General features: G+C 48.1%; 1 protein-coding gene across 1 annotated transcript in view; it reads left to right on the top strand.

Moving 5' to 3' along the window:
• DDX11 (DEAD/H-box helicase 11) overlaps window positions 1-27974 on the top strand; it is a 593235-nt gene that overhangs the window by 76175 nt on the left and 489086 nt on the right. Inside the window, exons 4-5 of the mRNA XM_069228147.1 lie at window positions 3638-3751; window positions 5772-5821. The gene's annotated coding sequence lies outside the window, so the exon portion shown is untranslated. The remainder of the gene's footprint in view (window positions 1-3637; window positions 3752-5771; window positions 5822-27974) is intronic.

The following is a 27974-nucleotide window of genomic DNA, read 5'->3' as shown; positions in this document are numbered from 1 at the left end:
GATAACGATATCATCCAGATACGCGGCAGCGTATCTGGTATGAGGTCGTAGAATGGTGTCGATGAGACGCTGGAAGGTGGCGGGTGCCCCATGTAACCCGAAAGGGAGAACCTTAAAATGGTATAACCCAGAGGGGGTAGAGAAGGCCGTTTTCTCTTTATCTTCTGGCGTCAAAGGAATCTGCCAATAGCCTTTGGTCAAGTCGAGTGTAGACATGTACCTAGCTTTTCCCAACTTCTCTAAGAGTTCGTCTACCCTTGGAAGGGGATAGGTGTCAAACTGGGATATAGAATTGACTTGTCTAAAGTCAATACAGAAACGTATGGACCCATCTGGCTTTGGCACTAATACCACCGGTGAACACCAGGGACTCTGGGAAGGCTCTATAACGCCTAGGTCTAACATCTTTTCTATTTCGTTTTCTACCAGGATCTTTCTAGCTTCTGGGATACGATATGGCCGTAAGCGTATGACCTTGCCAGGTGGGGTTATGATTTGATGATGCACCAGCTTGGTCTTGCCTGGTATCGAGGAGAACACATGGGCATGAACATGGAGGAGCTGATTTAATTGCTCACTCTGTTGGATCGAGATTTCACTATTTATGGGAGGCACCTCGTTTCCGCTAGGATGCTCAGTGGGACACCACCCTATCTCCAACTCCTTAACGGTGTTGACTAGGCATCCCCTGGTTGGTTCTCCCTGTGGCTCTTCCCACTTTTTCAATAGATTGACATGAAAGATCTGTGACCGGTTGGAACTATCTGTGAGCTGGACCTTATAGGTCACGGGGGTTATTACCCCTATCACTTTATAAGGTCCCTGCCACTTTGCCAGCAACTTGTTGTCTGAGCTAGGGAGAAGCACTAACACCTTATCACCTATGGTAAAGGTCCTTAATTGGGTATTCCTGTCGTAATATCTTTTCTGCTTTTCTTGAGCCTTCTCCATATGTTCCCTTACGTTTTCCCACACATTTTGGATGTTGGTTTTTAGCTCCTGGGTATATTCTAAGAGGGATTTTTCTCCGTCCTCTTCCTCCCATAACTCGGCAGCCATATCCAACAAGGTCCTGGGCTGTCGTCCAAACAATAATTCAAATGGACTATGGCCCGTGGATGCTTGTTCATGGGTCCTGATAGCGTATAACACTAAGGGGAGTTTTCTATCCCAGTCCTTACCTGTCTCTGAAATAGATTTCTTTAGTAGAGTTTTCAGAGTGCGGTTATACCTTTCTACCAAACCATCCGTTTGAGGATGATAAACCGCTGTCCGTAACTGTTTGATCCCCAGAAGTTGACATATTTGTGACATCAAGTTGGACATGAACTGGGTACCTTGGTCTGTTAAAATTTCTCGGGGAAAGCCTATTCGGGAGAAGAACCCTATCATTGCATGAGCTACGCTCTTGGAGTTAATACTGCTGAGTGGGATGGCTTCTGGGTATCTGGTGGCATAATCCACCAATACCAGTATATAACGGTATCCTCTAGAAGAAGGTAGGAGAGGACCTACAATGTCCATTCCTATTCTTGAAAAAGGGATGTCTATAATGGGCAACGGTTGTAAGGGGGCTCTTCTTTTGGGACCAGGATCAATCATTTGGCATTTGGGACATTGCTGACAAAACCTCCTAATCTGTGAAAAGACCCCCGGCCAGTAAAACTTCCTCAACAGATATTCTTCCGTTTTCTCCCTGCCATAGTGACCCCCCCCCCGGCTGGCTATGGGCTAGGTGTAGGACTTGTGGTCTATAAGGTTCGGGAACTAATAGCTGCTTCTTTTCTTCTCGGTTATTACCAGTGACACGGTACAACAGGTTTCTGATTATGGTAAAAGAGGGGCTTTTGTCTTGGGGTTCCCGGGGTCGGGCATTTTTCCAGGCATGGATCAAACTCGGATCTTCCCTTTGACAACTACGGAATGGGGGAAGGTCAGTAAGAGTAAGGACCTTTGTAATTACCCTATCTGGACTCATGTTTCCTTGGGCAAAGACTCTTCGGGTTTCTCTCTTTTCTTTTCGGGAGGGTCGGTATTTAACCACCGGTGGTGTTATTGGTGTACTAGAAAAAGGAGCTCTTTTCCACCATGTGCTCATGTTTTCAGAGTCTTTTGTACTGTCAAGAAGTTCCGAAAAGTCAGGGAAGTCGGTTCCTATGATAGCTTCTTCGACTAATCGTTCCACCACCCCCATCCTTATGGGGACTTCTTTTCCATCCCAGGACAAGGTTGTCCAGATTAGGGGGTATTCTCTTGTATCTCCATGAATACAACATATGGATACTTTAAGCCCTGAAGCAAAAAGGGGTTTTTCCAATAAATCAGCACGTATTACAGATTGGCTGCACCCTGAGTCGATGAGCGCTACTGTGGTTCTTCCATTGATAACAAGTCTCTTCTTGTATCGGGTTTCCTTTCCCCCTGTATAGAAGACTCTCCCCCTGGTGACTCCTATTTCCATCGGCTCTGACTTTTCTGATTTCAGTGGGCAGACCCGGGCGATATGTCCCCACTCTCCACAGCTAAAACACTGTGGTTGTTGCATATAGGGTCTTTCTGGACCTCGTAATTTTCCCGGATCCTCGGTTGGTTTTCGCCCTAGGGATGGGGAGGGTCCGAGGTTCTGTCGGATGGGGTTAAGTGTTGGCCGTACGGGAGGGATTTTGAACTCGAGGGAGCGGTGAAAGGCACAGGCTAATTCAATAGTGGTGTTAGTATCTGGACTTGGGTGTTGCTTGATCCAATTACGGGTATTGGTAGGTAGGGCATCTAGATATTGTTCTAGGAGAACAACCTCAATGATATCCTCCCTATTGGTCCCAATGGGACCTAGCCATTTGAGTCCTAAGTCCTTAATTCGAAAATATAGGGCCCGGGGATTCTCGGAGGGTCCCCACTTGGCTTTCCTAAACCAGACCCTATAATGTTCTGTATCAAACCCCACCCGCTCCAGGATACTCTTCTTAATATCCTGATAGGGTGTCGTTCCGCCGGGGTTTACCGCTTGATAAGCCGCTTGGAGAGTTCCTGTCAATAACGGGGCGATGTATTGGCCCCACCTATCCGGGGGCCAGGTGGCGGAAGTAGCAACCCGCTCGAAATTCGTGAAAAAGGCATCCGGGTCTTCGCCTTCCTGATATCGCTGCAGGACCGAACTGGGTACGTTCGGATGTACCCGGGTAGCGGCAATAGTGTCCGTGAGGTTTTTGATTGCAGTCTCATGGACCAACTGATTGTTGGCCATGATAGTGGCCTGACTTTTCAGAGCGCTTTGTAGGGCCTCCCTTTCTACTTTAGCCTCCTTCTGTTGCTCTTCCCATACTACTTGCAGATGCCTCTGCCCTGCGGCTAGCTGCTGCATCATCTCCGATAGGCTGGGTGTACCCTCCATCGTCTTTGGTTACCTGTAGCTATTCCAATATCCCACTTCTGACACCACTGTAATGGGTTCTTTATCCCTGAAGCAAATAAAAGGGATATTGGAATAAGATAACAGGCGCAGAAGGTAGGGTTTAGTTAGTTTATTCGTGTTTCGGTTTTAAGGATGGCTTTTTATCCCTTGTTTTGTTCACACGGATAACGCACTTGCAATCCAGAAATAATTAACAAAAGTTCCCCTTCTTTTTTTCTCTTTCAGGGTTTTGGTGGTAGTCCGTGAGTAACGCGGTCCAGCCTTGGGAAGGTCTCCAGTCCTCCTCTTCGTCAGGGGGCCAGGCTCTCCAAAGAAATAGAAAGGAGGATAACAAAACAGGTAAGTGGGATATATATATATAAGGTAAGTATATAGGGTTAGTAGGGCGGTGAGGGGAGGGGGGTAGGTATAAGTGAAGGGAAGTGAGGGTTTAACTGTCCTTTGGTTGTGGTTCCCCCCTTTGGGTTTTCTCAGACCTTCTCCTCCTTGTAGAAATCCTCTGGTGGTTGGTTTTTGTGAGGTTAGGTTTACTTTAGGGGTCTTTGTTATATGGCCTCCCCTTCCCGGCAGGACCTCCCTTCCTTTCCCTTGGCTCCCCTTTTTCCTAACAACCACCCTCTAGCAAACCCCCAGCTGCGGTACGAACGTACCTGAGGTGGCCACGCCCCTCCTGGGACGTGGCCGGCACTTTGGCAGCCTCCCGGCTTCTCTCCGACGGGGGCGGGAGAGCCCCGGGGCTCTCCTCTCTCTCTCGGGGTCTCGGTTCCTTCGGCGGGTTCCTTCCTCTCTGTCGTCGGCGTCCCGGTCTCCTTCTCCTCCGGCCGCGCACGTCGAGATCCCACTTCCGTCTCCTCTCCCTTTTTGTCCTCTTTTGGTCCGTCTTTTCTTTTGGTTGTCGTCCAGACGCCGGAGGCGTCTGACGTCACAGGCTCGCGTCCGTCCCGCACAATGTCCTGGAAACCGGCGTCCGGAGACGTCCGGTTACAGGTACCCAAACATAACTTTATAAAAAGTTTTCAAAGGCTTTCAAAGTAACTACTAACCATGGTAGGTACCAATACATGTTTGCATTTTAAATGAAAAGCAGTGATTTATGATTTTCTTAACAATTTATCTCTCTAGAACTGTCCGGTGGAGTTTCTTCATTTTAGTGTCTAACAATTCATAAAAATAAGACCTATTTTTATGAATTAGTGTCAAATTTCCTTTGTGTCGCTTTTCCTATTCAGTTGTTTTGGTATTTCTAAATGCTTTGCACTTGTTCATTTGTTAAAACGTGACAGCTCGAAGCCACAGCTACCAAGACTTGAGCTAGGGTTTTACAAATGAGCCTAACTGTACCGAAGATGGGTTTGTGAGTTTATTACATGGTGAGATTGCGCAACCACACCGCATTTCCTCAATGGTACAACTCTGTCGTCCCATCTCCAGGGGGCGCTGTAAAGGGACTGTCTGTAGCCTGGGAATCACCTTGAACACTCATCTAGAGTCCCTGACTCCTGTTTGTTTCCCTTTTCACTATGGTATGTTTTTGTTATATTACATTTGCTTCCTGGGACTGCAAATCCCATAGTGCACAGCCTGGTAGTCAGGAAAGCCTGGATTCTGCTATACATTGTTTTCTATGGAAGAAGCCCAGTTGCTCCTTGTTACTAGATTCTCTCCTCCAGGACTTGCGAGTGTCTGAAACTACACACACCTAAGACCTCTCCTGTGCAGCCCAGTCGTGTGATTCCATCTGGGGTTTGCTGCAGCCTGGAACTCCTTAGAAGCAGCCATTTCCTCAAGATCCTCGCCGTGCATTGGAGTTCGACTCCTTTGTGTTCCAGACCCTTTATCGGATGGTGTTCCAGTCTTGTTCCTGTTCTGTTTCTGCTTGAACCTGCTTTCTGTTTCTCTGCCTTCTGCTTGTTCCAGCCAGAGTCTGCTCCCTGTCTCTTAGCCTTGTTCCTGTTTGTTTCTTACAGAGTCTGCTCTCAGTTTCCCAGTCCTGTTTCCTGCTTGTTCCAACTCCCTGTATTCCAGTCCTGTTCTTGCTTGTTCCAGCCAGAGCCTGCTCCCTGTTTCCCATTCCTGTTTCTGCTTGTTCCAGCCAGAGCTTGTGCTCTGTTTTCCAGTCCTATTCCTGCCTTTGCTTCAGCCTGAGCCTGTTCTCAGTTCCTGCCTCTGCCTCCTAGTTTGTTCCTTCTGTTTCTGTTTCCTCCTGGGTATTTGTGTCTGGTAAGTGTAATATCAGTCTTCACCTGTAAGTGTTTTCCTTGTACTGGGATTGGCTCCTGGTTTCTGCCCCCATCCTTTCTCTAGTGTTATACGTAGTCTTTAGTGCCTAACAGTGACTGTGCTATTGCTGTTTTTCCAGGAATTGCCACTGTGTTTCCAGCTGGACCTACAAGCGCTTGTCTTGTTTATGTAAGTACAATCCTTGTTTGAGTTCTAAGGGTCCAGCGACAGAATCACTTCTGCTGCATCCTTTCTATGGGGCTTGCGGGGTGACTATCTGTAAGAACAATCTGCACAGCAGCATTGACATTCCCTGTTGCTGTGGGAAGTTCTGAGCCCTATCCTGTGTACAATCTTAGTGGTAACCCCAGTGTGTTTGTCCATTAGTAATCCGTTTCCTGTTTGTTCACACTAAGGTTGCTCTGCTTTTACTTTCCCGTTTCATGTGCCAGTCCATAGCTGTCCTTTCCCGTGTATGCCTTTAGTTGCTCTTCTGCCCCAGTACACTACCTCTTTGGGATATTCTGTGACCTCAAGGGGTGCCCCAACAAGAGTCCTGATCAGACCCACCCGAAACCGTGACAGTCACAGTAAGAAAATACAAGTTGCAGAACCAACACCCTGGGTGGGTACTCAAATCCCCTGCCCTCCGGACATGAAACTCAGTCTTAACTCCCAGACTGTCTCTTTTACCAGGTAGGATTGCAGCTTGGCTTCAGATGGGTTTCATGTATCTGACACTTCTGACAAAGGAGTTGCAGAAAGCATCAGGCGGCTGAGTAGTAGGCAGTACAGGAGGTCAAGGTGCACTGTAACCCCTCAATGGAGAAGAGGAGAAAACCCAGGCATAACTAACCTCCAATAGAGCAACTGGCCACCACGGTAGCATATAATGGTCAAACCAAGGGTAGATGTGATGCCTTATAATACGGAGGAAGACCTCCACTTGTCACATTAAAAAGCGACCAGAACCCTAATCTCTCAAGGCAGGCTGCATCATCGCTAGTCAAGAGCCATCCACCACTACCCGCACATAACGTACTCAGCTAAAGCCCCTTAATGAGTGGCTTTATGGGACTCTCTGTGCATCTACTACAAAAAACGCTTGCTATAGGAATCAGGCCACTGCATTTTTGTAAATAGGAGGTGTGTATGTTATGTGTAATGGAGAGGACATGTGTTTGTGCCAAGCAAGAGCACAGGTGTGTACATGTTTGTACAATGCGGACATGGTGTCTATATGTTTGTGGAATACAAAGACACTGATGTGTGCTGAGTGATTCACTGGCATCACAGATACACAGATTGTTTGCTAGATCTGCCACATTCTGGAACCAACGGTTAGTGCTCTCTACTCGTAACTCTTGACCACGAGGTAAGGGCAGTCCCTTTCAGCAGCCACTATTCCGGTTAATTAATTGATCTAACATCATCTGAAAAGTGTCCCTTAAAAGAAACTGCAATCAATTTGGAGGAAAAAGCATAAAGCATAAAAAGATCCAAAGGTGGAGGAACAAAATGGTGAGCTAGTGACCACCAACAGACAGCAGAGAGGAGTGGCAGACAGTGGAATCCAGCTGGCCAGATACCGACTGAACAGATCAGGGCTAGAACTAGCTGGCAGATCAAAGAGAAACAAGCATTGGCAAAGCCCATACATGTGACCTATAACTCAATTACTCAATTGGTTTGGTTCTGTGGATGAGTGAATGAGAGTTTAAGAAAGAATGGAGGACTTCACATGATAGCACTGCACCATGTAGGAAGGGTTAGATTGCGCAACAATAATATTGCATCCACTAAATCGACCTAACAACTACATTGCAGGGTATGTATAGGTAAGTATTTGTGGACATGAGAATAGTAAATACATACTTACTCTGCAATGTATTGGTTAGGTAAATTAAACATATGTACTATTGCAGTATGTTGATATTGTAAACCTTGTTATAGTGGTGCACAACCTGTCACATGCTTTTGGAATGATGATATGATTTGGAGAAAATAGCTAAGAAGAGTACTAAGGTTTGCTGTACATCAGAAGGATCTTTCAACACGGAACACTAATACTGAGTACTGCAAAGCACTTTTTTTAAGTAGGCCAGTACGGGCCAATACAAACAGATCAAAAAATGTTCATGTGTTAAACTGCATCATATTGTCAGACTTTTTTGCAGCAGAAAATTAACAAAAACAATAGAAGGGATCACTCAGGCTAGAAATTTGAGACTATCAGAAAGTAGAGGAAGAAATGAAACAAGCATTGGCAAAGCCAGTAGGTTTCCTCTATGGCAGATCTATTGGGTTTATCAATGTTTTCTAGACATGTTGCACAGCAGCGCAGACTGCTTTGCAACATGGATTAAAGTAAAGGAAATAAAAGCAACCTGATGCTGCCAGTGTTGACTGCATCATATTGCTTTGTTCTTTATGGTCTGGCTTGACAGTGCAGCAGTCACAATACAATTATGTGAGGACCACAAGGAGGAAGGCTTTGGCTCTGCCCACATGTTGGGAGCCAGGAGTACATGTTTTGATTGGGCAGGAGTTGTGTGTTTCCGCAAAAGAAGTGCTTGCCCTATACACAGCTGGGATCATTTGTTTTTTATCTATCTGCATGAGCTTGAACTTTTAGGGCACACATGCCAATGTAATGCAATTAAAGTGTCATAGATAACTAAATAAGTTATGGTGCGATTCTCTTATAGCAGCAGATGTGGGAGGACCTACATGTTTTTTTTAGGTGTGGCTTGAGAGTGCAACTATCACCGCACCTTTTAACCTACAACAATATTATGCTGCGGTTCTTGTTCCCACACAATTCCCATGTTATCCTCTTGTAATGCTTCACATTACCATGCAACACTCCTTTAAAGCCAGACCAACTGGCATTACCAATGCTTGTCTTTATTGTAAGCCATGTTGCACAGCAGCCCACGCTGCTGTGCAATATGCCTAAAGAACATTAAACAGAGCCAAATATCACTCACATCCGTGAGGCCTTTACATCACTGTCTCTTAGAATCTAATTTGATTAAATAAAGCATTCCACTTCTGGTGGCCCTTTCCTGCAGTTCTTTCTCCCACCACAGAGTGGCCCCTTCTCATGCAAGAAGATGCTGATGACATCGGGCAGGCTCTGCAGGATAATTTCACACCACATTTCAAAGGACGTTAACAGCTTTTAATTGCATGGCCCTGTTGATATTTTGGTCAGTGAATGGCACAGATGTATAGTGCCGCTGGAGGTGATGTCCATGACTGAGGTGAAGCCATATTTATGTATCAAAGTTTGCTGCTCATTCTGCTAAGGGAACAATGGCTTCCAAGTCTTATGCCTTAGGTTCCCATCTGGAAGACATCATGAGGGTGGCAGATTGATCCTCAGAATCTAATTTCAAAGCTTTCTGTTACAAACTTGTTGTGGATGTGGTATCATTGGTGGTAGAACAGCTTTAAACTAGCATAATCAGAGCCTGTGTCCTGACATAGAATAAACATTTTCTAGCTAAAGCAAAAATAATTTTCAATTCTATTAAGGACTCGGAGGCGAGGATTATCCCACCTTTGAACATTTACATTCCACACATTCACTTATGAGTTGCAATGGCTTAATATAGTATACTATATACAATGTTCAAATATATCCACCATATGTTGTTTTGGTGATGCTGATATTTATATCAGGTTGAAAAGGTTTATGGCATCCCTTTTCTGTTCTCAGGAGACGATCAGAAGCAAGGATGATGCCGATATGAATGCGGCAGGAGGCAGTGGAGGAAGTTTGTTAAATGCATCAGGTCCAGTTCAACGCTGGATGGAAGTTGTTGTTCTGTCTGTTGTGGGATGCAGTGGTTTTTAGTTCGAACTCAGGCCATAGTTATATTACCATGAATTGTTCAGAAATTTGGATACGTTACGTTAAAAAGACCGAGAAAGTGGAATCAAAATGGTGGCTCCAGTAGTTATAGGACTAGCTTCATATAGACTGGAGCATGTGATAGGTGACATATACAACCTGTTTGCAGGAAATGTATTTTTATGTTTAATGTATTTTATTTGGCTGCTGTTAAAATTTGCAGTAAAAATGGAGAAGCATAATTGGAGCCTTCTGATACAGAATCTTACATAAATCATCAAAACAATACTTAATGTGTAACTACTTCTGGTCTCTAAATGAGCTTTGGCTCCACATCAGTGGTATGAACCGCTATATCAATGCTACTACAGTGTAAAACCTTCTGTCTTACTGTGCAGTGTGTCTGCCAATCTTCAGACACGCAATGACAGCAAACGGATTTTCTAGAAGAATTTTGCTGTGCGTAGAATGAACAAACAAGGTTTATTTTCCCCACTTGTGAACCATGAATGGAGCCAGTGAGCAGCCAGGTGAAGAAAGGAGAAAGCCGGGCACTAGTGCCAGCTATGAAACTGCAGCGTGAAGAGGTGGCATTGCATAATTGGTCGTGAGGGGAGGGTAAGCCTTTTCTGAAAGCAACTAAAGAATATGTGACCACAGTGTACAAAAATGCTAAGAAAGGCAATGCTGTTTCCGGGTGCTTGTTTATCGACCCTGGGGACTCCTTTTAAAAGGAACACTGTGTCGAGTTAGTTATTTAATTACTGTTTAAATAGGTGTTCTCCATAAATAATCGATTTTAGGTCAGAATTTGTTTGTCACGATTACACTTGTGACTGCAAGCAAATGCAGCACTGGAGACAAAGGCCCTGATTCTAAGCTTGGCGGGGGCGGTAGCCGCCCGCCAAGCAGGAACCGCCAGAAGACCGTACCGCGGTCAAAAGACCGCAGCGGTCATTCTGGGTTTCCCACTGGGCTGGCGGGCGACCGCCGAAAGTCCGCCCGCCAGCCCAGCGGGAAACACCCTTCCCACGAGGAAGCCGGCTCAGAATGGAGCCGGCGGAGTGGGAAGGTGCGACGGGTGCAGTTGCACCCGTCGTGAATTTCAGTGTCTGCAAAGCAGACACTGAAATTCTTTGTGGGGCCCACTTACGGGGGCCCCTGCAGTGCCCATGCCATTGGCATGGGCACTGCAGGGGCCCCCAGGGGCCCCACGACACCCCATACCGCCATCCTGTTCCTGGCGGGAGAAGCGCCAGGAACAGGATGGCGGTATGGGGTGTCAGAATCCCCATGGCGGATTCCCATGGGCAGCGGAAAGTCGGCGGTACACCGCCGGCTTCCCGCCTCTGGCCGCGGCTGTACCGCCGCGGTCAGAATGCCCGGCGGAGCACCGCCAGCCTGTTGGCGGTGCTACCGCCAACCTCCGCCATGGCGGTATTTACCGCCAGGGTCAGAATGACCCCCAAAATGTCTGGCAGAATATGAAAGTGGAAATCCAGCATTGTTTTGGTTCTGTTTTTACTGATTGGCTGTCTGTGACTGTGATCTGAAGCAGGGTTGCTTTTCTGCAACCCAACGAGGTCCTGAACTTAAATGGTATTGCATGGTGGACAGCAAGAGGAGGGCAGGAGGGTAAGCAACACAAGGGCATTGTAAAAAAAAAAAAAAAAAAGTTCCTGCAGGAGTCTGTGGCCAGTGGAAGGACACTGGCAGCAGACACTCACAAAGCCCCAGTAGGAAGCAAAAGGCAAGGAAGTGGCTCTGACCAATAAGAAGCAAGGAAACCAAAGTGAAGTCACAGCCAACCAATAGTAGGTAATGGGTGGTCTCTAAGTCGCTTTTAAGCTTATTTGTTGTTTGTTTACAGAAGATTTGGTTGCAAGCGCTGGGCAGGTGAAACCTAAAAACAAAAAAGGAGAAAGCAGGACAGTGTCTTATGGAAGAAATAGTTGGACCGGGAAGAAGAAAAAGGACAGAAATGGGAGATGGGCAGATGGGGCTCACAGGAAATTAAAGGGAAGGGAATGGGATGCTTTTCAAAGCAGGTCAGGTGGGGAAAAAGAGGATAGTCAAGAGAAAAAGGACAGATGGACAGAAAGAAAAAGGGAAGATAGTATTACAGAAAGTGGAGTAACATAAAAGAGAAAAGAAGGGAAACAGTCAAAACTGGAAGAAAAAAGAGCAAGGGAAAAGAAAGGAGCAGTGGCGACTGGTAATTTTGACATGGAGAGTGGAGGGCAGGCCACACTCTTGCACATAAACACTCACTCACATCCATGCATTCACAAACGCACACACTCCCATTCACAACACTCACTCACAAAAAATTCATTCCTCTGGTAGGGCATCTGCTGGAGGAAGAACTGCTGCCATGATAATTGAAGGCTGGTGTGTAATTTCACCTGCCTCTCTTGTTTACGCAGCTCCTGCGGAAAGTAAACTACCACAAGAATGCACATGAAGTGGCGCAGTTATAGTGGTAGAAAGATGCACACACCTTTTACAAAGCGTGACAACTCTTTGGACCATTAATGTTTCCCCTTGCAATATCCAGCTTAAATTGCGCTGGTTACAGGCAGGGTTTGGTAATTGTTTTCTCAGACATTGCTTAAACATTGAGAAGCCGTATTTTCAGGTTCGAATGCAAGACGTGGATAAAAGAAGGTGCTAGCTCTCTGGATAGTTTGTACAACATGTTTCCCCTTCAGGGACGAGTAGAAAAAACTATACTGGGTGCCTGTCATGCCTTCCGAGAGTTCAATCACCCATAGGGCTGGTGGCAAGTCCGGCGAGGGATGAGTGTAGAAAGTAAAGCCCCATGAAACAGACGAGTGCTGCAAACTTCTCAGTTCGTATTGCATTGTCTCATGCGCAGTGGCGTAACAAAGGCCCCCGCGGTCTGGGAGGACCCCCTAAGCACATGACACAATACACGGGCGGGCAGCCCCTGACTGGGTCCAGGGGGAGGAGGGGGGCCCTCAAAGTACTTTGCATGCCCCCCCTCAAGTTTCGTTAGGTCACTGCTCATGGGAACTCTTTCTGCACCGCCTTTAATTGTTGCAATATACTGCAAAATCTTAAACGGCAATGTGCTGTCGTGAGTTGACAGATTAAGGCCCTCATTGTGACATTGGTGGTAAATCCCACTTCGCGCCACACTGACTACCGCGAAAATACCGCCGCTGCGGTGGATATCCGTTCATCATATTATGACACACATACACCAATCCGTCACTATTCAGCCACATACACAATTCCGCCACACAAAAGGTCAGTAATAAACTGGCGGTATCAAAACCCACACTGTTACTCCAACAGAACAAAGCCCACCACATTATGACCCACAAATCACCACGTCGGACATTCAACTGCAGTAAACCATTGGCAGTACATACCACCGCGCTCAAAATACACACACATAAACAAAACAACACCACATTGGACAATTCACACAACACACACCAGACACCCATACACCCACCACACCCACCTCACACCACAATAAAACACACACCTACATTACCCACAACCCTTTACTATTATAAACAATTGCCACCAGAGAGAGACAGCAAGACCATTGACACAACCAGAGCCACACACTACTCGCACCTATACACCACTCACGCACCCCACATCACACACCCCAACACATTACCCAACACACCCTCACCTACACACCTCACACAACACCCATGGCACCACAAAGACACCCCCGATTCACAGAGGAGGAGCTAAGGGTCATGGTGGAGGAAATCATCAGGGTAGAGCCTCAGCTATCTGGAGCACAGGTGCAGTAGATATCGACAGCTAGGTACATAGAGCTATTCCGGAGAATCGTGGATAGGGTCACCGCTGTGGGACAGCATCCCAGAACAAGGGACAACATCAGGAAGAGGTGGAACGACCTATGGGGGAAGGTACATTCCATTGCAGCAAGACACCAGCTCGCTGTACAGAGGACTGGCGGTGAACCCCTACCTCCTCCCCCACAACTCACAGCACGGGAAAAGCAAGTCTTGGCAATTCTACATCCTGAGGGCTTCGCCGGAGTAGGAGGACTGGACTCTGGTAAGTCAACTCTCTACTACTATTACCCCCCTACCTGCATGCCATCACATACCCCCATCCTCACCCTCACTCCCATCACTCCACCACCTCCCACACACCCCATCATCACATCTCCTCTATCCCAATGCCAAGCCCTGCATGCTCTACCAATGCATGGACACCTCTCACAGCCCTGCATGGACAGTCATCAATAAAGCATGCACACTATAGAGAACTAATCATCCCACTATGCACCAACGTACACAAGTGAAAGCTGCAAGGGCAAATACAATCAAACAGGGCAAGTCACGGATGCACAATATGTCAGACACAGAAACCATAACACATCATTTACATCCCCACAGGTGCTCCAGCCAATGTCCCTGGAGAGGAGGTGCCAGCAATATCCAGTCCCCCAACAGAAGAGGCCCACAGTGATGACAACAACTCTGGTCTACATGATCTGGATGACCAACATGGCCCATCAGGGACCTCTGGACAGTCGGTTACCGAGGCCAAGTCACACACCACCACAGAGCCTCACCATCAGAAAATATCACCACAGCACCCACCCAGCGTACCTATACCTCTGTCCCCAGGACACATCAATCCCATGACAATCAGGGACCTGGGGTCAGTGGCAGTGGGCACACAGTTCAGGGGACAGAGGCACAGGCCAACAGGAACACTGGGAGGACTGCTGTGCACCAGGGGGAGGACAGGCCCAGGGAACCGACTCTCCAGGAGGCACTTGCAGAGATCCTGGGAGCATATCAACATTCCCAGGACACGATGGGCCAGATCCTGGACAATGTGCAGGAGAACAGGCGGCTGCAGGAGGTACAGTACCAGGGGATCAGGGAGGTCTTGCAGGCCATCAACAACACCCTGATCTCCATAGCAGGGGTGTTGGCAGACTTGGCCAATATTATGAGGGAGGCAGTCATACAACAGTGGGCCCCTGCCACTAGCCAGACTTCTGAACAGCCTTCCACCTCCGCTGCCACTAGTGGCCAGGAGGCCCCGCCACAGGACTCACAGGCCACCAGCACCCCTCCCCCTGCATAAGAAGAACAACCCCGCAAACATTCCCTGTGATCCAGACAGAAGCCAGAGACTATTGCCAAGACCCCCGCCAGGAAATGAGACTCTCCTGATTGTCACCCTTGTGTCCCATCCTGTCATTCTTGAACTGCCATTGCTCCCCTTCCTTTGTCCCCTTGGACAATGCATCTGTGCTACAAATAGACTGGAACAATACCCTGGACTTTCCTCCATCATCACCCCATCCCATTGCACTTGCCCCTCAAAATCTTAGCACTTAAATAAAAACCCTTGCAAAAAAAAAAAAGAAGTTTGGAGTATGTCAAATTTTTCAAGTATGTATTCATGTAAACAGGTACAAACACTTCAATTCAACTACACAGAAAATGAGCATAGATTAATGATCTGTAGGTGGCTGCAGTGATCACACCAGGAGCATATGTGAGGTCACCAACATCTGCAAAATAAATTGCCAAATGGTACAGTAAGTGGGCATAGAAGTGGGAAATAGCAGCATGCCAGTGCCACAGAAATGTCAACAAATTCAATAGAAATGTGACGTAACGCTGTCTTACCTGTGTGTCATTGGAAATAATGATGGATTACAGTTGTTCTGTTGTCCTCATCCTCATCTTCTTCCTCCTTGTCCTCCCTGTCCACAGGGTCCACTCCTGCCACACGGGCATCCCCAGACTCCTCCTCCAGCAGAAAAGGCACATGGCGTCTCAGGGCAAAGTTGTGCAATATGTAGCACGCCACTACTATCTGGCAGACCTTCATGGGTGAGGAGCACAGAGATCCACCAGTTAAATGGAGGCATCTGAACCTGGCCTTCAGGAGGCCAAAGGTCCTTTCTATTATCCTTCTGGTTCGTCCAAGAGCCTTATTATAACGTTCTTCTGCCCTTGTCCTGGCATTCCTCACAGGTGTCAGCAGCCATGATAGGTTGGGGTAAGCAGAGTCACCTGCAAATAGTGATGGACAACATTTAGCCACACACTATCCCATATGGCTAACACCATACCAATACACCAACATATACTGGGTGGGAACCAGGGCTCACCTATTAGCCACACCCTGTGACTCTGTAGTTGGCCCATCACATTTGGGATGCTGCTATTCCTCAGGACAAAGGCATCATGCACCAACCCTGGATACTTAGCATTGACAGGGCAGACTACACTCTTGTTAGCACTATTGAGAACAGTGGCTGTGACATTCCTGCTGCCAAGCCCACTGTCACTTGGAAAGAACCAGTTGCCAGGAAATGGAGCACTGATAGAACTTGCACAAGAGGGGGGATCCCAGTGGGGTGACAGATAGCAGATATCAGGCCAGGCTCCAATTGGGCACACAGCTCTGTTATTGTGGCCCTGTCAAGTCTATAGGTGAGGATAATGTGCCTGTCCTCCATTGCTGCCAAGTCCACCAGGGGTAGGTGCATGGGGGTATGTCTCCATCTCCTATTCATCCGCAGCGGTAGTAAGCTATGGGGAAAAAGAATGAGTAGTTGGTCACAAACTGAACAATGGGGCTACAACAGAACTTTGCATGCTGTTAACTTGTAATGGGTAAGTGTGATTTGTACAGTATGCTCAAATCACAAGTGATGCAGCAATTATCCAGGGCCTGCCCCACCTCCCCTGAAATGGCATGTCCTATGTGGAGGGATAGGTGGAAGTGAGGTAATTCCACTGACGTTGTGCGACGTTGCGGGAGGCTGTCGGGAACCGCTGTGCAACTCCTCATTGGATAACATTGTGTCCTATGGGCTACAGTGGCCAATGGTGATGTACGCAGGCGGTGACGGTATGCACTGCCGCAGACGTGACCGACATTTTCTATCTGATTCCTCACTTGCTACCTGATCTTCAACACTGCATGTGCTGCTGTGACCTGTGTCTGGAACCTACAATGGCTCGTGTGATTGGGGAAAGGGCCCCAGCCTTCACTTCGGCAGAGTTGGAGAGACTGGTGGGTGGGGTCCTACACCCAGTACGGACTGCTGTATGGGCCTCCAGGCCAACAGGTGAGTACACTGTGGGCACGATGCATGTGGCATGAATGCATGGAGTGGTGTGTGTGAAGGCCTCGTGTAAGGGGGTGGGTGGATGTCCACTGGGCGGCGTATTGGTTGTGTGCTGAGCCATGTGTGTGCAAATGGTGATGTGAAGGGGTATGGTAGGCCATAAGTGTAACAGGCAGGACTGTTTGACTAATTCTATTTTCCTGTGTGTATTTCCTCTGTAGGTCAGCACCCATCAAAAGAAGGGTATATGGCATGCCGTCGCCAAGGATGTGCGGACCTTGGGGATCTATGGCAGGCAGAGCACCCATTGTCTGAAACAGTGGGAGGACCTGAGACGCTGGCCACGGAAGACGGCGGAGGCCCAGCTGGGAGTGGCCTCCCAACGAGGAAGGGGTGCCTGTTGAACCCTGACCCCCCTGATGGCCCGCATACTGGCGGTGGCCTAGCCTGAGCTGGATGGACCCCTGGGGGTATCACAGCAGCCACATGGGGCAGTGCCCATCATTACAACTTAAGCATGGTATGGTGGTATCCGGGTGGGGGATGTGTGTCAGTGGGTGCCCCTAGGCTAGGCCTGACATTGCAGCATAGGTCCCCTGGTGGCTATGGTTCAGAAGGGAAAATCTTGCTACCTAGCTCGCAGGCATCCATTACTGGTCTGGGCTGCGTGGGTCCCAGGTGTGCTGCATTTTGGGAGGTGTCCCTCCCCATGCCTTGGAAGCTAACTGTTTCTCTGGTAGTGCTATGGCATACTGCGTAGGGCTGTTCCCTGTGTGTGAGGGTGCTGTGTACGCCAACTGACCAAGTGTATCCTTTGTCTCTCTCCCCCCTTTCTTGTTTTGTTATCCTGTCCTTATGTGTATTAGCATCACCTTGAGGAGGAGTAGAGGCACCTGCAACGGAGGGAGCTGCATCCCACAGGACCCAGGAGGCAGAGTCCACCGATGCTGAGGGCACCAATGGGAAGGAGGGCGAGGGGAGCACCACAGTGGAGACTGGAGGGGACAGTTATGACACAGATACCTCCTCCAATGGAAGCTCCCTGGTGGTGGCAGACACCTCTGTGACCTCCCCAGCTACAGGTACATCCGCCACCCCCCATACCAGCACCGCCCTCCCAGCAGCCCCTCAGTGAGTTGCCCGTGCCCGCTCACCCAGGAGGGTGGGCATCTCCTTCATCCCAGGCACCTCAGGCCCTGCCCCAGTCAGCTCTGCTGCCCTGAGTGAGGAGGCTATTGACCTCCTGAGATCCATCTCTTTAGGGCAGTCAACCATTGTGAATGCCATCCAGGAGCTGGCAGCCTAGATGCAACAGGCTAATGCGTTTGTGGAGGGCACTCACACTAGATTGGCGGCCCAACAGAGATCGATTCGGGCTCTGGACTCCTCTCTGATGGCAGCCATTGTCCCTGTTTCTACCCTCCCACCTCCAGTTTCCTCTTCCCAGTCTCATTCTCCTCAAACCCAACCAATCCCAAGCACACGGGCAGACGAGCATGCACACAAGACAAGAGTGGTACAGGCAATCACAAGCACCACACTTCATCCCACAGGCACTCACCCAAACACCATCCATATGCAGACACACCAACATCCACTATTTCCACTGTCTTCCCCTCCTCCTCCAACTCCCTCCCAGTTCCGTCTACACTCACACCTGCATGCACTACATCATCATCCACTACCAGCATCATCACCATACCAAGAAGCACACACACCTCTCTGGCAGACACCTCCACAACAGCCATGCACACGTCCCCTGTATCCTCTCCCACTGCGTTTGTCCCCCCAAAGGTACACAAACGCAAGCACTCAGACACCTAACAGCCATCCACCTCACAACAGCACACAGCCCAAGCACCTGCACCCAAAATCAGCAGACAGACACCTCCAACAACCAATCCCTCTTCCTCCACTCCCATTCCTTCTCTCTCTTCCCCCAATGTCCCTAAAAATCAGTTCCTATCCACCATTGACCTCTTCCGTACCCCTCCCCCCTGTCCTGCACATATGGCTAGGGTGGGTAGAACTCAGCCAAGCACCTCAGCCACCAAGTCCACAGACCCAGTCGTCACCACACCCACTTGTGGTGGAAAAGGATCCAGGCCATATGTCCTGAAGGTGAAAGAGTCTGCACCAGGCAGCCTCATTGGAAAGGAGCCTGCCCCAGCTGCCAGAAAGACCAGGGAGCCTGCCCCAGCAGGCACGAAGGTAAAGGAGCCTGCTCCAGCTGCCAGAAAGAGAAAGGAGCCTGCCCCAGCAGCTGCTAAGATGGTAAAGGAGCCTGCCCCAGCTGGCAGTAAAAAGCAAGGAGCCTGCCCCAGCAGCTGCTAAGAAGGTTGAGGAGCCTGCCTCAGCTGCCAGGAAGAGCAAGGGGCCTGGGGCAGGCACTGTGACAGAGCTCCCAACATCAACCATGGCTGTGCAGCCTTCCGAGGCTGCAGGGGATGGGCAGGAGCCTCCCCCCACCAGCAGCACCACCACCCCCAGTAGGCAGCCATCTGAGGTTACAGGGGATGAGCAGGAGCCTCCCCCTACCAGCAGCACCACCACCTCCAGTGGGTAGCCATCCGAGGCTGCAATGGATGGGCAGGAGCCTCCCCCCACCAGCCACACCAACACCTTCAGTCGGCAGCCGTCAGAGGCTGCAGGGGATGGGCAAGAGCCTCCCCTCACCAGCACCACCAATGAGCAGCCGTCACTCCCGGCGGACGGTATGCAATCCTCTTTCCATGGGCTGCTGTGCGGCCTGCCCCCCTATAACTCCAGTGGGTATGACACCCACCTGAGAGACTGTGACCTTGCACTCTCCGGGATCAAGAGCACAGGGAACGAGGACCTCTCCAGAACGAGTGGGTAAGATGCCCACATAGCCAAGACACCCCAGGATCAAGAGCACAGGGCACAAAGCCCCCTCTAGAACCAGTGGATAAGACACCCACATAGCCAAGACACCCCAGGATCAAGAGAAAAGGGCACAAGGCCCCCTCCAGAACCAGTGGGTAAGACACCAACATAGCCAAGACAGGCCAGGACCAAGAGCACAGGGCAGGAGGCCCCATCCAGAACCAGTGGGTAAGACACCCACATAGCCAACACACCCCAGGAACTAGAGCGCAGGGCACAAAGTGCCCTCCAGAACCAGTGGGCAAGTCACCCACCTGAGAGACTGTGGCCTTGCACTCCCCAGGACCAAGCACAGGGCATGTTGCCTCCTCCAGAGCAAGTGCGCAAGTCACCCACCTGAGAGACTGTGACCTTGCACTCCCCAGGACCAAGCAAAGTGCATGTTGCCCCCTCCAGAACCAGTGGTGTTGTTCCATCTCCCAGTTGAGTTGTCCCCCGTCCCCCTGAGGTGCCTGCCTATTTACCAACTGATGCCCCTGCAGTGTTCTCTCCATGTTGATGCAGGTGACATGTGGCCTTGGACTTTGGCCTGTGGCCATTTGGCCTATGAACATTTTGGACTGGGCTGTGTCCCTTTTTATGTACATATGCATATATCTATTCTCTTGCCTAAATTATTTTTCTAGATGTGTTGCTCTCATTACATTCACTTTTTCAAAATCGTTTTATCCTTGCATTATTCATTGGCGTTGCGGGGTAAAATGTTTTAGTAATGCAGCTGATTGTGTGTATGGCGTTGGGGGGTGGGGTCTGTGTTGTGTGTGTGTGTGTGTGTGTGTGTCACTGTCATTTCCCCCCCCTCCATTGTGTGCTAGGCGGCCGTACTCACCGTCGCCGTACTGCCCCACACACTATGTAGTGGTGGGGGAATATATGTATGTAATTGTAATTTGAAACAGTATTTATATAGAAATTACTGCCCTTGAAGATGCACTAGAACACTTTGGGGCGAGAAGCACGCTACTCCAGAACCTAAGATTAGAGGTTAATAGTTAGAAGATTAGTAATATTTTTTTTCTATTTTTCCATTTGTTTTAGGTTTGTGATCTTATGTGTTTAGTAAAGTGTACAGTAGGGATAGGATGATGGGCATAGGGGAAGGGGAAGTAGTAAGTTGTTTTGTAAGTAGTGGTTCAGAGACATAGGTAAAAAGTTAGTTGGGAGACATGGGTAAAAAGGGAGGGGAAAGCCTGAGAAGAAAGTTTGGGGTTTCATAGTAGTTGGAAAGGGCTGGGATGAACCAGAGAGAGGAGGGATGGAACAACGGTTATCGCATGCTCTAAGTCTTGTGCTGTCCCTGAGTCGCCGCAGATGCCATGATGGTGAGTTGTAGTGGGGAAGTTGCAAGCCCCGATCCAGTGCACCTCCCAACCTGGGCAAAAAGAGAGATGGGGGGATCACCATCATGTGGGCTTGGTTCTAGACGGGAGCTCGTGCAAGGACGGGGATCCATCAGATACAGCGTTTTTTTTTTGCTTAGTGATCCTGTGTGGGGGGGCCAGGAGAGATCAGCTTTGCTTAGTGATCCTGGGTGGGGGGCCAGGAGAGAGAGACGTGGTACCTTGAGGCATCACCAGCAGCTTCTAGGCGTCCACTCATCTCCCGGGTTGATGGTGCTCCTGGAGGGTTGCTACTGGCACAATATGGCGCCTGCGATGTGCTGGAGGCTATTTCTTAACCTCAGGACTGCTACAGGAGGTCATCTGCCAAGTCTGGAGAGAAGCTGCCCCAGGTTGGGACTGCCCCGGCTCTGCTGTGAGTGATCACAAGCCAATGGTCGTGCTTTATGGTTGTGATAGGGCCCAAAAGGGACGGAGCTCGGATGATCTGCTTCCTACTCCATTACCCCCCAAAGCTACAAGTCGCCCAGTATCGTATAGCTATTTTCCAATAACATCAATGGCAGCTGTACAGTCAAGCCAGATTTAAACATACATGTAGATTAGTGTTGGACAACTCACTGGCGCACAGGTGCCTCACCAGAGCTCGTCAGCTCGTTAGCTCAAGGGAGCAGTCATTGGACAAAAAGAAAAAAGGGAGCACACTGCCTCACACTCCAGCAAAAAGTTAGCCCCAATGCATCATGGTAAATGCAGTCACTTTCTTTTGTGTTGAAAAAGTAATCAAAAGTCTTTCACCTAAGTAGGTGCAGCAAGTGCTGTGTATCTCTGGACACGTGTTTCTAGGTTTAGCCCGTCATCAGCAGAGAGCAGCCAAAGTCTGTGGGGTTGCTTGAAATGCCGCCAAAAGTCTTCTCAGGTTTATGTACCACTCACTGGCGCACAGGTGCCTCACCAGAGCTCGTCAGCTCGTTAGCTCAAGGGAGCAGTCATTGGACAAAAAGAAAAAAGGGAGCCCACTGCCTCACACTCCAGCAAAAATTTAGCCCCAATGCATCATGGTAAATGCAGTCACTTTGTTTTGTGTTGAAAAAGTAATCAAAAGTCTTTCACCTAAGTAGGTGCAGCAAGTGCTGTGTATCTCTGGACACGTGTTTCTAGGTTTAGCCCGTCATCAGCAGAGAGCAGCCAAAGTCTGTGGGGTTGCTTGAAATGCCGCCAAAAGTCTTCTCAGGTTTATGTACCACTCACTGGCGCACAGGTGCCTCACCAGAGCTCGTCAGCTCGTTAGCTCAAGGGAGCAGTCATTGGACAAAAAGAAAAAAGGGAGCACACTGCCTCACACTCTAGCAAAAAGTTAGCCCCAATGCATCATGGTAAATGCAGTCACTTTGTTTTGCGTTGAAAAAGTAATCAAACGTCTTTCACCTAAGTAGGTGCAGCAAGTGCTGTGTATCTCTGGACACGTGTTTCTAGGTTTAGCCCGTCATCAGCGGAGAGCAGCCAAAGTCTGTGGGGTTGCTTGAAATGCCGCCAAAAGTCTTCTCAGGTTTATGTACCACTCACTGGCGCACAGCTGCCTCACCAGAGCTCGTCAGCTCGTTAGCTCAAGGGAGCAGTCATTGGACAAAAAGAAAAAAGGGAGCACACTGCCTCACACTCCAGCAAAAAGTGAGCCCCAATGCATCATGGTAAATGCAGTCACTTTGTTTTGTGTTGAAAAAGTAATCAAAAGTCTTTCACCTAAGTAGGTGCAGCAAGTGCTGTGTATCTCTGGACACGTGTTTCTAGGTTGATTAGTGTTGGCCTGCACATTCCATACTGTTTTCAAACAAAAAGTACACTCGTAAGTATAAAGCTAATGATGGAAGGAGAATGATGTTGGGACTGCAATATACATTCCTCAGAACTACCCTCCTCCCACCTCTGTTGTCGCTAGAGAAAAACATTGTAAATGTCTAGTTATCTAAGATACTTTAACAGTATTATAATGCCATGTGTATTCCCCTGAAAGGTCAAGGAAAGGTAGCCATACTGATACTGGCTCAGGAAACTGGATAACCAAACAAAATATTCACAGCTTTGGGGTGGGGAAGCACCCTTTTTCTGTGGAAGCACACAACTTCTGCCCAATCAAGATGTACTCCTGGCTACCACCATGTGGATGAGCCAAAGCCCCTCTCTGTAGCACTCCTGGTCGCTCTTTTTAGGTCTAGCCTCCTAGACAGTGCATGTACTGACTGTTGTGGAGCATATTGTGGATTACCATGCACAAAGGGGGGATTGGAGCCCACCCATTGTTTACCATTGGCTGGCCTTCCTTGTCACTCTCATTTGACTGCTTCTTATTAGTGTCCCAACTTGTCAATTTTGAATTTGCCACTCTCATGAAGCATTGCTTCTTTCCCATTGCTTTAACTGGCTGGCATCTCTGCTTCCATTGCTTACTTGGTGAGTTAAGCACTCCATGAGAGCATAGGTGTTTTCAAGCTGTCTCCATCATGCACTTCTCTCCCCATATTGCTATCTGTTGCTTGCCTCCCTATTGCGCTTGCCCATGTACTTCTTCCCATTGTCTCCCCTACCTGCACCCTCTGTGTTGGTTCCCCATCCCTCCTTCCTCATATTGCTACCATGTTAATTAAACCCCACCCATCTCTGTGTTGCTTTTTTATCCCATCCTCCCTGTGTTACTTCAGCCCTCCATGGCTTCTGTTTTCCCCTCGCTTACTTTAAAAACAAATACAAAAACTGTCAGTAAATGGGGTGTATTTTAGGGTGTGGTTATGCAAACTCACCATGTAATACACTTACCAACCCCTTTAGGACCAGTAGGTTTTGTTTGTCTAACCTACAGCTCAACCATGAGTAGCTGTGGCTCTGAGCAGCAAGGCTTACACAAAGAGACAAATGTAAAGTATTTAAACAGCACCAAACCAATTGAAGAAGAAATCGACAAGACTCCAAGGAAATCCAACACTGCAGACTGTATTTTTAATGTATTTTTAGACACCACAACAACAAGGATCCATCACAGGGTTCCAGAGATATAGAATTTACAAGGTATAGTAAATCAAAGCATTTCACTCAACTACAAACAAGCACTGGCAAATTCAATGAATCTGGCACTTAGACACTTTTTCACTGAAACTTTGGGCTAGTTGTAAGACGTTCACTTGGAGAGTCAGTCAGGGGAACCAGCAAGGTCCTCAGAAACAGTTACCTCAATGGTAAGAAGCAAACCTCAGTCAGTTCCAGATGCTTACATCCATTGCAGTGGTTTCCTATGGAAGTGGTCCTGATGCAAGTAATACAGGATGCTGAACATTCTCAAGGATGCAGTGGAGGCAATGAAGTAGATAGGGGTCTTACTGTGGCTATTACTCAGTCCACAAAGGGGGTGAGGTGATCCTGGTCACAGGGTCGACGTCCCTCAAAATCTTCTCGATGCCAGTAGTAGTCCAGTCATTACTGGTCTACAAGTCGCCCAGTATCGTGGTCACATCCAAATCCTCCCCTGGACGATAACTCGGCTACTGGATGACTAAGCTACACTCCGACGACTGTCCCAGGGTCAGCAAACTCAGGTGCAACTTTGAGCATCAAGTCCTGGTTCTCTGGTGCTGCAAGGTGGTGGTTGGCAGGGATCCGAAGATTCCGGGCTACCAACTTGCCCCAGCAGGCGTCTCAGCTGTTGTGGCCCTGTGCTGTAAACAGGAAGTCAGCTAATTGACTCTTGGAGTTTCTGGACTTAGGCTGGGCTCAGGAGATGACTTCTCTTGAGCAGGACACAGAAAGGACCGTCCCTCTCCTTTGCTAGTCACCAGGGTCAGCAGGTGAAGTTCACACCTGAGCTGCCTCTCTTTTTTCGATTCCACAGTGCAACAGGGCAGTCTTTTTTCAGTCCTTCTTCCAGTCCAGATGAGACCTGGGCCCTATTTAAGCTAAAAAAATGCCCTCAGTGTAGGATGTTGTTGGTAGCCAGTGGATTCACGGGTTCCCTCTCTTCTGGTGACCATTTTCTGGGAAGTATGGCATCTGGTTATCCCAATATGCACCATTCTGCCCACTCTCAACATGGCAGAACCCTCCCTATAGGCACCCAGCGCTCCCAAGCCCAACCTAGAGGTGTGGCTACAAGAGGGCTACCCGTCCCTAAAAAAACGGTTTGAAAACAGCTTTCCTCTCTCGTTCCCAGTTGCCAGCTAGCCTGCCTAAACAATGGGGCTGCTCTTCTCCCAAGTGTTCCACATTTGCTCTTGAAAGGTGACTTTGGCTTTGAAGCTCACCTTTTGGGTCAAAACCTATGTAGCTTCCTGCAAGAGGGAGGTAACACCTCTCCAGTGCAAGCCTGTATTGTCTCCTTTACTGGGAGTCGTTAGCAAGTCTGCCTAGGAGGGTACAAATCTGTCTTTGGTTCATGGGCAATCGTTAAGGGGAAAGAAAAATGAAGGCATCAAAGTGGAAACTTTGTAAAAGTTGCACACTGTAACTTGTTACATTAATTTCCACTTGAGAACCAAGTTGGGCTTAATGCAACAAGTTGTTTGATGCCTTGGAGTTTTAACTTTGGTCGCACCATTCAGGAGTTAGAACAGCTGAAAGGTCTGCACTCCTCAATGGGGTGACCAAATCTTTCCACAGTAAAAACAACAGTTTTGTGTTTTTTGCTGTCAGAACATGAAAAATACAAGTTTTGCTCATGAAACCCTGCCTTAGGACTCAATTAGCCTGCCATAGGGGTTGTCGCGTAGGCTCTCATTATTCTAATGAGACTATTGGATTTGAGCGTCAGAATCACCTGCGGTGTGGGGAGACTGAGTCTAACCCACTACAGGAGACACCTGTCGGCCTAATCCGGGGTTTGCTCCGGCTAACTAGCAGTGCCTCATCTCTACCCAAGAGCAGGGATGATTAGGCAGCCGAGTGCATGACATAATTGACTCCTCAGGGAAATCGTGGTCACTCAGATCACATCTGTTTCTCTCAGTTACATTAGACCAACATATGCAGGGACAGTCAGAGGCAGTATATGTTTCAATGAGGTTTTAATGAAGCAACTGCATCTTAGATAATAAAGCATGTACTGCAATAACCAGGACGATAAAGCATGACAGGATTAGAATTGTGACACGGAGAGTGAAGCATAACAATAATGCTACCATATTATCACTAAAGTCATTCATATAATTCCTACCTAGGTTATATTAGAGCATAGCATGTTAAGCTCTATTTCTGCCCTTCAGGTTTCCCTGGGAAGACATCATCCCTTATACCTGAGCAAGAGGCCTGAAGTCTGCATAAGCAGCTGTAGCGAAGCGTTCAGCAATCAGCATACAGTTGTGGTCATCTGGCTGGAATCTCCCTCTAACGTGTATGGGACGGAGAAGTGTTTTTATAATACAACAGCTGATGTTATGAGAAAATGTCCCTATGTAAGGATGTGTATGTTTCTATGAATACCAGAGACAAAGCGTTACCACGTTTACCGGCAACCTATCTTACTGAAGCATTGAGAAAGCACAGAGTGAAAGAAATGTCTTGTTTAAGCATGCAGTGCTGGCCTAGGCAAAGAACAGCTAGATAGAGTGAAATAAAACAATACCGCAAATGTGGCGATTCTTAATATATTAAGCAAAGCTGAATAAAGTAGATCTAGGTTAAAGTGCACCACAGCAGGCCTACTGTGCTAAAATAACATATATGGAGCTATACCTAAAATGGCTACACAACACCCTCTCCTTGCCGGTTCAAAGGTGGTTCAAAGCCTAATAATATATAAAAGCTGCTCAAATTCAACCTAAGATATGTATAAGAACGTCAATAATGACAAGTCAAAAAAAAAACTTGAGCATATATAAAAGTACAATTCAAAAATATTCATTTGTGGCGTAAAAAAGGCAGAATTTCAAGAGTCAGAGTCATTTTGGAAATTGCCAATCGAATCTGGGATAATTGAAGACAGGAAATCTTCCACTTTGGCAGGTGGTAAAGTAGGAAACTCATCGCCAAGAAGAACCAAGGAACATTCGTGTTCCAAAGCCTGAGCTCCAGCCAATGCAGCAGCATTCCGTGGTGTGCCCAATAATGAGTTCAGAGCTGCATCCTCCATAAAGGGCAACTCCTAAGCAGCTTCCCGTAGCAAACGCACTCTCAACGAGCATGTCTAGTAATGAGCCCTCATCCAGAACATCAACAGATCAGCGTCGAATGAAAGCAAGCACTGCGTAGACAAACTTTCAGTACATGTTCGAACAAGCACCAGAGGCACCGAAACACGGGCTGCACACAATGCAAAACTGGTCTGAATGACAGAGACCAGTCACACTCCAGTTGCTCCAGGAGTGTTGCTCCAAAGTACTGCATCATTTGTTCACGACACAGCTTCGCTGGTGAGAGTGCTCCTTGTTGCTGCAGGACAGCCATTGCGCAGAAAAAGTAGCAATAGCAAAATGCCACCTATTATAGCCAAAGTTATTGGAAATCCCTCGAAAATACTGGAGAATATTGAGTGGATGGCTGATGGTGTTACACAGAATATAGAGGAGAAGGTATGAACGAAATCAGAACCAACAGCCTTAAAAAAGTTTGTGATTCCAGTAGTACTGGATGCATTATATATTCATCCCACGAGCTCACCAAAGTGTCTCAGAAAGTTGGTGCTTAAAAGGTACTGTATCTTTGCTGATGACCTTGCCACCTGAAGTGTACAGGTCTTACGTGCAGATGTGAGTGCCACATGTTTTTGAAACAATAAAGCCTTGAGTCTGCTCAACTTGTCAAAATTCACATTAGAAGTAGCAATATTGGGCGAAATCTCAGCTACTTCAGGAAAAAGTACGTTCCCGCAGCATGTAACAATCTTGGAGACCAAAACAACATAAACTATTCCGGCTTGCATCCCACAACAGTTTTCACTACTGAGGAGAACATATCTGCCATTTGAGAGCACCTCGGTCACAGGTCTAATCAAGGGGACTGGAACTCCCTTCAGATATCAAGCCAAGTTCGCTGCCGAAGCATTGCACGCCCCGTGCAAGGACAGCTGTTTACCAACCATTGAATGGCTGACAGAAGTCTTGTTTTCACTACAGCTAAGAAAGATGTCTTTCA

Source organism: Pleurodeles waltl, chromosome 4_1 (assembly GCF_031143425.1).
Source record: "Pleurodeles waltl isolate 20211129_DDA chromosome 4_1, aPleWal1.hap1.20221129, whole genome shotgun sequence".
NCBI lineage: Eukaryota > Metazoa > Chordata > Amphibia > Caudata > Salamandridae > Pleurodeles > Pleurodeles waltl.
Note: the sequence above shows the minus strand (reverse complement) of the source record. Positions and strands in the feature narration are given on the sequence as shown.